The sequence below is a fragment of the Ovis aries genome, chromosome Y (assembly GCF_016772045.2).
Source record: "Ovis aries strain OAR_USU_Benz2616 breed Rambouillet chromosome Y, ARS-UI_Ramb_v3.0, whole genome shotgun sequence".
NCBI lineage: Eukaryota > Metazoa > Chordata > Mammalia > Artiodactyla > Bovidae > Ovis > Ovis aries.
In genome coordinates this window covers 11,675,231-11,685,749 of record NC_082741.1, presented here as the reverse complement: position 1 = coordinate 11,685,749, position 10,519 = coordinate 11,675,231, and the positions used below count along the sequence as shown (strand labels likewise).

Below are 10,519 nucleotides of genomic sequence, written 5' to 3'. Positions count from 1 at the left end.
CTCCCCTGGTAGTCCACAGGCCCTGAGGCCCCTTTAGTCTGGGCTGGCACTGCTCTCTGGCAGCCTTCCTGCCCCAGGGTTGGGACAGCTAGATCAGGGGAAGGGCTTAGTTTGGCCCCCAGACTCCACCCAGGTCTCCTGTGGAACTTAATGTATTTAAGCACACACACACACACACACACACACACAAATCTTCACAGCGGGTTTGTGACTCTGGCCAGACCTGGCTCTGTACTTTGGTACAGTCAGGTGGGCCCAGCAACAAAGTCAATCTAGTGGCCTTTTCACTGCCACGGTGCCTTAGTCGTTTTCCTGTTGCCTCTGCCTCTACTCAGACTCCAGGGCTGCCCCTGTCCCTGGGGGTCCGAGATTCATGCCTTTGCTTCGGGAAGTTGGCAGATGAAGTATTTGTTTGCTAGTTACTGAGAGAAGGGAGGTTTGAAGAAGAGGCTCAGGGAAGAGGAGTTCAATCACTTGCTCTGGTTGAGTGTGAGACAGCCGGTCAGTAGGGTAGGACCCGGTAGGGCCTACACGTGACTCACCCTGACCTTTCCCTCTGGCCGCCTGCAGAATGTGATTTTTCTCCTGCCAGGGAAGTCTCAAGCTCTCAGGTCTTCAGTGTGCCCCTGAGGTAAGGTGACAGACATCTTTACAATAAGGAACAATGTTGTGTCTTTCTTGCTTTCCGTTTTCCTCCTTTCATTCATGGGCTGATGTGTTGCTTTTGAGAGTTCTCCTAACTGGGGATTAGCTGACCCTGACTGGGGCGGTGACTTCAGGGTGTTCCTGGATTCAGGTCATTCTGAAGCTGTCTGAGTTGCAACCTTAAAAACAGGCAGGAGGCTGGTGGCTTGCTTTCTCATGCCTTCTTGAAAGGAAAAATGTAAGAGCACCATGGGTTTTAAGCTGTGTAGAGCTGACTCCTACCACTTGGTGAGGCTAAAATGGAGAAATGCACATATCCTAAGGTTTTAGCTACAAAATCAAAGTAATGAAAATGTGGGAGTTGCCTGGTGACCTTTTGGTTAGCATTCTGGGCTTTCACTACACTGGTTTGGGTTCGATCTCTGGTCAGGGAACTGGAACCCCACAAGACAAGCAGCATGGCCAAATGAATAAATGAATAAAGTGGTTCATTCAGAGAAAATGTGTTGTGATTTAACATACTTACATGGGATTACTTGCTTATTTCTGTACCCTTAAGGGCTTTATTTAGTTAAGTAATTGAACTCCACTGGATGGGGGCGGGAGGCCATCTGAGTTCATCTCATGCCAGTAAACAAGATCATAGGTAGCTCTATGCCCAGAAACTTGTGCTGACAGCTCTGTTGTATACTTATCTATTGCTGGTACAGCTTTGAACTTCACAGCATATCAATGTTGCCATTTTTTGTTTTGGTCACACTATGTGGCTTCATAGGATATTAGTTCCCCAACCAGGGATTGAACACAGGATCCTGGCAGTGAGAGGGTTAAGCCCTAAACACTGGAATGCCAGGCAACTCCTGTTATTAGTTGTTTTGGTTTGTTTTGTGTTTTTAAATTTTTGCCATATCTGTAGAAAAACTCTTCTGTGTGTAAGTATGATGTGAATGATATTATAACTCAAAATATTTGTGTTGTACATATTATCTCAAAATTGAATAGTTTGAAAGGACTTACATTTTTTATTTCTTGGTCTAGAATCCAGCTGGGTAGTTTAACCTCAGGGTCTCTCCTGAGTTTGTAGTCAAGCTTTTCTCCAGTTTGGCAACCTCTGATGACTTGGCTTGTTGAATCTAAGCTCTCTCACTTGGCTGTACTCATGAGGCCTCAGTTCCTCCCTCTGTGGGCCTCTCCAAGGGGTTGCTTATGTGAAGGCTGCTGTCTTCATGCAGAATTAGTGATTCAGTATAATACTTGCCCCCAGTATAAAGTGCAGAGTATTTTTTCAGATGTTACACATCTTCACTTCTGTATTTGCCTAGTGTCACAGGCCAACCCTGTGATAATTTGAGAGAGAACTACACAGGGGTGGGAATATCAGGAGATGTGATTCACTTGGGGTCATCTTAAAGGCTGGCTACCATACCCAATAATCCACCTTGCCAAGCTTTCTACATATGATCTCAGTTATGTTACTGTGAGTGAATTCTTTTACTTGTGTACATTTCTTGTGTGCTGATGCTGCTGTTGCTAAGTCACTTCAGTCATATCCACCTCTGGGCAACCCCATAGATGTCTGCCCACCAGGCTCCCCCGTCCCTGGGATTCTCCAGGCAAAAACAATGGATTGGGTTGCCATTTCCTTCTCCAATGCATGAAAGTGAAAAGTGAAAATGAAATCTCTCATTCATGTCCGACCCTCAATGACCCCATGGACCGCAGCTTTCTACTCAATTCTTGTTTATTCAGTGATATTCTAGCAAGTCTCCTTTTTGTTCTGGATTAAGTTTTCTGTTTCTCTGGACAGTTCCCATCAGCAAACAGACTAACTATAATGTCACCTCTCATTAAAAATCTGTCTAGTGGGGACACATCCTGCTTCTGCTTCTTTTATTTCATATTTGCTTATTATAGACTTCCACAGAGTTGTTTGTAGAACTTGTTATCTCCAATTCTTTCATTTTCCTTTAAATCCACTCTTGTCAAGGTCACAAGTGAATTCCAAATGTTTACTTCAGTGGTCAATTTAAGTTTTTATTTTATTTAATTTATTGGCAGCTTTTATCAGAGTAGTTCTTTTCTTCTTCCCTGAAAAAAAAAAAAAAAGTTCATTTGGGTTACAGAATGCTCCTCTTTCCTGCTTCTCTTCTATCTACAGTTCTCCTGCCTAAAGTGTGTAACTTTTAAAATATTTACTTGTTTAGCTATTTTGCATATGGAATCTTAGTTCCCAGCCCAGGGATGGAATCTGTGCAGAGGTTTAAACACTGGATCTCGAGTGAAGTCCCCTAGTTTGTGTATTTTCAAGATTCATCCATTTCATTGATGTATAACAGTGCATTTTTTATGGCTGCATATGGTATATGAATATGGTATATGGCTTACATGGGGTTCATGGTGAGCATATACCACAGTTTATTTATCCATTCATCAATTAATGGATGTTAGTTGGATGATGTACTCTTTGTGGCTATTGTGAGTAATGTTCCTGTGAACATTGTTTTTGCCTGGACTTTACATTTTTATTTTTTATGGATATATACAAAAGAGTGAAATTGCTTGATCATATGGCTACTCTATATTTAATTTTTGAGGTATTGACAATCTACTTTTCCAAAGTGGATGTACAATTTTACAACAATTAAATCAACAATATATGAAGATTCCTTTTCTCCACGTCCTCTGCAGCACTTGCTATTATTCCTCTTTTTGACTATAACCAACTGAATGGGTGTGAGATAGTATCTCACTGAGACTGATTTACATTTTCCTAATCATGTTAAGCGGTATTGTTTTGTGATTGTTGGTCATTTGTATATCATCTTTGGTGAAATTTCTATTCAAATTATTTTTCCTGATTGTTAAAAGTATTTTTTTTTGTAATTGTAAAAAACATGTAACTTACATTTTACCATTTTAACTATTTTTACATGCTAAGCATTTCACACACTTTCATCAGCCTTTTTGTAGAAAGAAAGGGCAACCCACTCCAGTATTCTTGCCTGGAGAACCCCATGGACAAAGGAGCCTAGTGGGCTATAGTCCATGGGGACACAAAGAGTTGGACATGCCTGAGTGACTAACACACAGGCACACATATAGTCACAGTGTGTTTTGTTTTTGTTATCATTGTTTTAGCTGTGCTTTGCAGCTTGCATGATAATTCCCTGGTTGAGGATCATTCCCAGGTGCATGGGGTCCTAACCTCTGAACTTCCAGGGAATTCCTTATAACATTGTTCTGAAACAGATCTCTACACCTTTTCACCTTGCAAAATTGAAACTATACCCATCACCTGTCCCATTAAACAGTAACTCCTCTTTTCTTCCCTGTTTCCCTAGACCCTGAATTCCATTGTTCTTCTTTGTTTCCTTTCTATTTCTTGACTACATTGCATGTTTCATATAAGTGGAAACATACAGTGTTTGTCTTTTTTTATGGCTGGCTTATTTCATTTAGCTTGATGTCTTAAAGGATCGTGGATGTTGTAGCATGTAGCAGAATTTTCTTTATATGACTAAATAATGTTTCATTGTATGTATATATCACATTTGATGGACATTTAGATGCTCCCACCTCTTAGTTGTTGTGATTAACGCTGTTGTGAGCATGGTTATGCAAATATCTCAAGACCTCATGTTAACTTCTTTTGAATTTATATCCAGAAGTGGAATTACTGAATCATGTAGTAGATCTAGTTTTAATTTTTTGAGAAGCCTTTATACTGTTTTCTGTAGCAGTTGCACCATTTTTAAATGTATCCATAACACACAAGGATCAAGTTTCTATAGGTGTTTGCCAACAGGTGTCCTTTCCTTTCCTTCATATGTATACACACACACATATGCATGCACATTTTCATATCCCTTTCTGTTATTGTTTATCATAAGTTATGAATATAGTTCCTTGTGTTATACAGTAGGATCTTGTTTATCTATTCTATATATTAATATTATAGTTTGCATCTGCTAATTACCAGCTTCCAATCTATGCCTCCCATACTCTGCCCCTCTTGGTAATCACACGGTCTGCTCTCTATGTCTGTGAGTCTGTTTCTGTTTCATAGATAAGTTCATTAGTGGCATATTTTAAATTCCACATGTAAGTGATACCATATGTTATTTGTCTTTCTGTTTCTGAATTCCTAAGTATTCTTTTTACTGCTAATGTAGATTGAAGTGTTTATTTAACTTCATTTTCAGAATATTTGTTGCTACTGTATAGATAAATGATTTATTTTTAAAACATTTATCTTGTATTCTGCAAGCTTTTTATTAGTTGTAATACTTGTGGTTTCTTCAGGATTTTCTATATACAAAAGTATGTTATCTCCAACATACTTTGACTTTTCCCTTTCCACTCTGAATGCCATTTTTTTTCTTTTTTTTAAACAACAACAACAGCAACTAATTTTCCTTACCTGATTTCCCTGGTTGTAGAACTGCCAGTATAATATTGAGCCAAAGTGTGGCATAGACTTCCTTGTGTTGTTCCTAATCTTAGAGGAAAAATTTTCGTTTTTTCATTATTACATATGATGTTAGCTTTAGGTCTTTTACAGGTACCCTTTGATTGAGAGAGTTTTCTTTCGTTCTTAGTTATTAAGTGCTTTATTCTATTTTTTTTTACCCCTACTGTGAAAAAATGCTAGATTCAGGGAAATGCTTTTTCTGCAGGCAGATGTGTTTTTTTGTCCTTTATTGTATTTAAATGGTAGAATGTTGATTGACTTTCCTATAATGAACCAGCTTAGCATACCTCAACAAATCCCACATGATCATTGTACACAATCATTTTTATATGTTGCTAGATTTTGTTTGTCAATATTTTGTTGAGAACTCTTGCCTCTATATTTATAAAGGATATCGATTGTGGTGTGTGTGATGTCTCTGCCTGATACTGGTATTAGAGAAATACTGGCATCACTTTGCCTGCTATGTGCGGAAGAGACATGTGGAGTGCAGGATGAAGCATTGTTGGATTCAAGTTTAGTCAGGATTAGGGGGAAAAATTTAGGATATATCTGTGTGGAATTGGGGTGAGATTATCAACAGAGTTCATTCTCAATTTGCTAGGCCTGTGTTAAGTTCTTGACATTGAATTATGCTGTTTGTTAACTATGTATAGATAGTTTATACTTTGAATTTGCTACCTATATTCATTATTAACTTTTATGAAATTAGCATGTGTGAATCAGCTGAAATGTGCACTTAAGATATGTTTCCTTCCAATTTTACTACAAAACAAGATGCCATTGAATAGTTGATGCTTTTTGAAAAGAGCTGATAACTTGTCTAAGAAATAAGCATGTCTGTATTTAAGATACAGAAACATATTTAAAAGTTATAAATTTGCCCAAAAAGACGCAGCTGATATGTGGCTAACTTAGAAGTCCAACTTAATCTTCTTTGACTCTGAAGTCCATGTTCTAAACACTATACAATAGTGCTTTTGTAAAAATACTCGTCCTTTACATGTGATATCACCTAATGATCAGTGGTGTTGGGTTTTATTTTCCTCTTTCTTTTTTTAAATAGAAGAGATTGAAATCAACATGGGACAAAGCTGTGATTCTAGAGTCATGTAGACTTGTAGTCATAGGTTTTTCAGCTGTCATTTAGTCTCTTTAATGCTCAGTGTCTTTGTCTGTAAGATAAGCATGCTTATAACTACCCTAGAGTTTTGGAGATAATCAAATAGCACATTTTCAGTACTTAACTAATATGTAGTATGTTTATACTTAGGTGACAGTTTATATAAAGAAAGGACTGGGACTGTGGCCACTCACTTCAAAGTGAGTACATAAAAAAGTACTTAAAATATGAAACCACAATGTATGTTATGTGAAGAAGAACAAGAGCCAAAACCACAGAAAGGTGTGGGAGGAAGCAAACAAGTAGATGATGAAAATACTGAACTGATCTTTGTTGGAGTGGAACATGTAAATGAAGATGCTGATGTGATCTTTGGTGGGATGACCTCAAATTCAAAACCAGTAGTTCAAACAATTTGAACAGAGTTATCCCAGGTTCATGCTCAAGAAGAAAAAGGTATGGTCACTTCAGGAAAGATAATGCTCACAAATTACAGCCTGTTAGTTATGTGAAACTTACATCAGAAGCAAGGACTGTGTTGCCAGTTTCTGATTCTGAATCAAGATCAACAGTTAGTCCTATTATTATTGAGCCTTTGTCTAAAGCTGATTATAAAAATATTTCTCCACAAATAGTGCATGATGGCTTTTCAGAGTTATGTTCTTCTTTGATTACCTTCACAAGTTCATTGCAGCATCCAGTGGAAACAACAGTTTCTGCAGGAGCTACGAATAAGAGTCCTTGTGTATCAAAGTGACTTTCCACTTCTGCAACAAATAGCACAAATCACAAAAGGCCTAAGGTCAGTGAAGGAATTATAGGGAACATTTTTTAGCTTTATCCCCTTCAGGTATTTTTCATACAGTGACTACTCAGCAAAGCACACCAGACACCGTTCACACTTCATTAAGCAATGTTCAGAGGGGAGAAATTGTCTAACAACTTTTCCAAAGACAATGTTCATGGCAAGCCTGTAAGTCCTTTGGGGAAAACGGTCTGACAAAAAAATTGCTTTCCAAGTTTAGCAAGTCAAAACAAGATTGTTGATGCCACAGAAGGGTATATGATTGTGTTACTTCGCGACTTCTACTATGGACAGCATATAGAAGATGGGCAGCCAGAACCGAAGACTCACAGCCTTTAAATGTCTCTCAGGTGCTTGAAAGTTCTAAAAAATGTCAAGTTTATGAATCACATGAAGCACCATTTGGAACTTGAGAGGCAGAGAGGTGACAGCTGGAAAAATCACCCACCTGCCAGCACTGACACCGCCAGTTTCCTACTCCCTTCCAGCTGCAGTGTCACATTGAAAGTGTCCACACTCCCCAGGAGCCCTCTGCAGTCTGTAAAATCTGTGAATTGTCCCTTGAGACAGATCAGTTTCTCTTACAGCACATGAAAGACAATCATAAGCCTGGTGAAATGTCCTATGTATGCTGGGTTTGCAGTTACAGATCATCATTTTTGCAGATGGCAGATGCACATTTCAGAGCATACCATGGTAACACTAAAAATTTGCTTTGCTCATTTTATCTCAAAATTTTCAAAACTGCAACACTATGCATGTGTCATTACAGAGGGCAGTGGGGAAGGAGTTTTCACCAGTGTTCCAAACGTTGGCTACAGTTTTTAAGTTTCAAAGAGAAAATGGAGCACAAGACCCAGTGTCATCAAACGTTTAAGAAGCCTAAGAAGCTGGAAGGATTATCTCCTGAAACAAAAGTTGTTATTAATCACTGGAACCTCTTCAATCAGGATTGGAGGAAGCAGCATCCATTACTGGGAACATTCTAAACCATCAGCCCCCAAATCTAAAAGTAGGAGTTCAAAACAAAAAAAAAACAAAAAACAACTGTTAATTCTACTTTCAGTAAGTCTGAAGCAAGAAACAGTTGCAGGCAAAATTTAAAACCCCATTAAAAACAAAAATATCCAAACTATAGCATTATTCAATAGTATCAAATATACTGAAACCAATGGGGAATTTATGTTTTGTTTTAAATTTCATGAAATACAGTTTTGTTTGACCTGAATGTTGAATGTTATTTAAAAATATATTACCTATTTTGCATATAATTATCTTAACACGTAAAATGTATGCATGTATGCTTGTGCGTGAGAGACAGAGAGAATGAGAGGGGGAGGGAGGAAAAGTAACAACCTATTTTGGCATTTCATGTTATTTGTAAATTTGAAAGCTCTACTATACATATAATCTGTAGAGTGTTTTAGCAACGTAATTTTCAACTGTTTTCATGCCTTGAAGATCTCGGTATGAACCATATCGCCAGATTGCAGTGGCTTTGTTATGGTATGGTCCCGTGTGCTGCTGAACTCTCTGAAGGGCCTCTGTTGTTCTGATCTAAGATAACCTGGCTCTGAAAGCCTGGTGTGGACAATTTAACTGAGAAGCTGTGATGTGAGTTTGGAACACACACGGGATTTAGTGAGTGGAGATCTGTGGCTTCTTGCCTTAGTTGAGGAAGAGGCATAAATTCACTTCAGGCATGGAGCCAAGGCAGAAGGAACACGGTCTCAAGGTGTCTTTACCTAGCCTAGGGACATCTCCAGGAAGCCAACCATTAAAATGCCTGTGTTTGGTGAGGGACCTCTGCAAGCATCAAGCAGGCCCTATGTAACAATGACTGCAGTTGGAAAGCAGAGGTAGTTGAGGACTGGTGCCCATGGACAGCCTGTTGAGTGATCAAAAGGGGAATTGGATTCATTCCATCCCCTTTCCCATTTGGCTAGCCTTTAGTCACAGTGAAGTAGCCATATCTGTCTCAGACAGAGTAGTAAAGCAAGTTAAGTTTTCCAAGGAAATAAGCCTTGATGTCCAGTTTGATTTGCACTGGACCCATAGTTTTAACCGAGAAGGATCAAACATAGGGAATCTGTTCAGTTTATGAATTGGACTAAATTTAGTTCTCTTACCCTGAAGCTAAAATGGAATTGTCTGAGAATAGTAAATAGTGGATAAAAAATGTCCAGGGTGATTAAACGCTTTATGGAAATGTGCCTTACCTTTTCCAGTTACATGTGTCTTGCCCTAGTTAAACATGTGAAGATTTCAGTTTTGTATCTTATCTTACCTTGGACACGAATGTATTACAGGTAACAGCTAATTCTTTGTGTGTGTAATTTCCCATTTTATCAAACTAATACTGAGTTTTGGTCTTACTTGACACAGTCTGATATGCAGGAATTGTCTCATTTATTTCAGTAGTTATCAGGTAATAGAGTTATTATCTTTCCTCTAATCGGTTTAACTTTCTAATCTGTGATTATATTTGTGGACAATTGTTTCCTTGCAGTCTCCAAAGGCTTTTTCACAGACCTGTGGTGTACTTTCTAAGTATTGGTTCCTGAACATCAGCACATTTAGCTACCTCTGTGAGTTCCTGGAGATGAGTCTCTTTCAGTTCAGTTCAGTCACTCAGTAGTGTCCAACTCTTTGCAACCCCATGAATCGCAGTACGCAAGGCTGCCCTGTCCATCACCAACACCCAGAGTTCACTCAGACTCACGTCCATCAAGTCAGTGATGCCATCCTGCCATCTCATCCTCTGTTGTCCCCTTCTCCTCCTGCCCCCAATCCCTCCCAGCATCAGAGTCTTCCAGTGAGTTAACTCTTCGCATGAGGTGGCCAAAGTACTGGAGTTTCAGCCATAGCATCATTCCTTCCAAAGAAATTCCAGGGCTGATGTCCTTCGGAATGTACTGGTTAGATATCCTTGCAGTCCAAGGGACTCTCAGGAGTCATCTCCAACACCACAGTTCAAAAGCATCAATTCTTCGCTGCTCAGCCTTCTTCACAGTCCAACTCTCACATCCATTCATGACTACAGGAAAAAACATAGCCTTGACTAGGCAGACCTTAGTCAGCAAAGTAATGTCTCTGCTTTTGAATAGGCTATTTAGATTGGAGATAACTTTTCTTCCAAAGAGTAAGAGTTTTTTAATTTCACGGGTGCAATCACCATCTGCAGTGATTTTGGAGCCTCCCAAAATAAAGTCTGACACTGTTTCCACTGTTTCCCCATCTATTTCCCATGAAGTGATGGGAATGGATGCCATGATCTTCATTTTCTGAATCTCTTTAGGCATGTTTTAATGTCATCCCTTCTCCACTTCTGGCACAGATACCTAGCAATCTCAGTGCACCATTCAAGAAAACTGGGATCCTGGCTGTGGACCTGTGCCAGATGAAATATCTCCATTTCCTCTTCCTTTCTCCTCTCTTTAGTTCTCCCTACTCTTTTTTCCCCCCTTCCTCAATT

At 39.1% G+C, this 10,519-nt stretch overlaps 1 pseudogene; it reads left to right on the top strand.

Annotated features, from left to right (window-relative positions):
• Positions 1-6,466: 6,466 nt before the first annotated feature.
• On the top strand, positions 6,467-7,744 carry LOC132658963 (zinc finger protein 280B-like; annotated as a pseudogene).
• Positions 7,745-10,519: the final 2,775 nt, after the last annotated feature.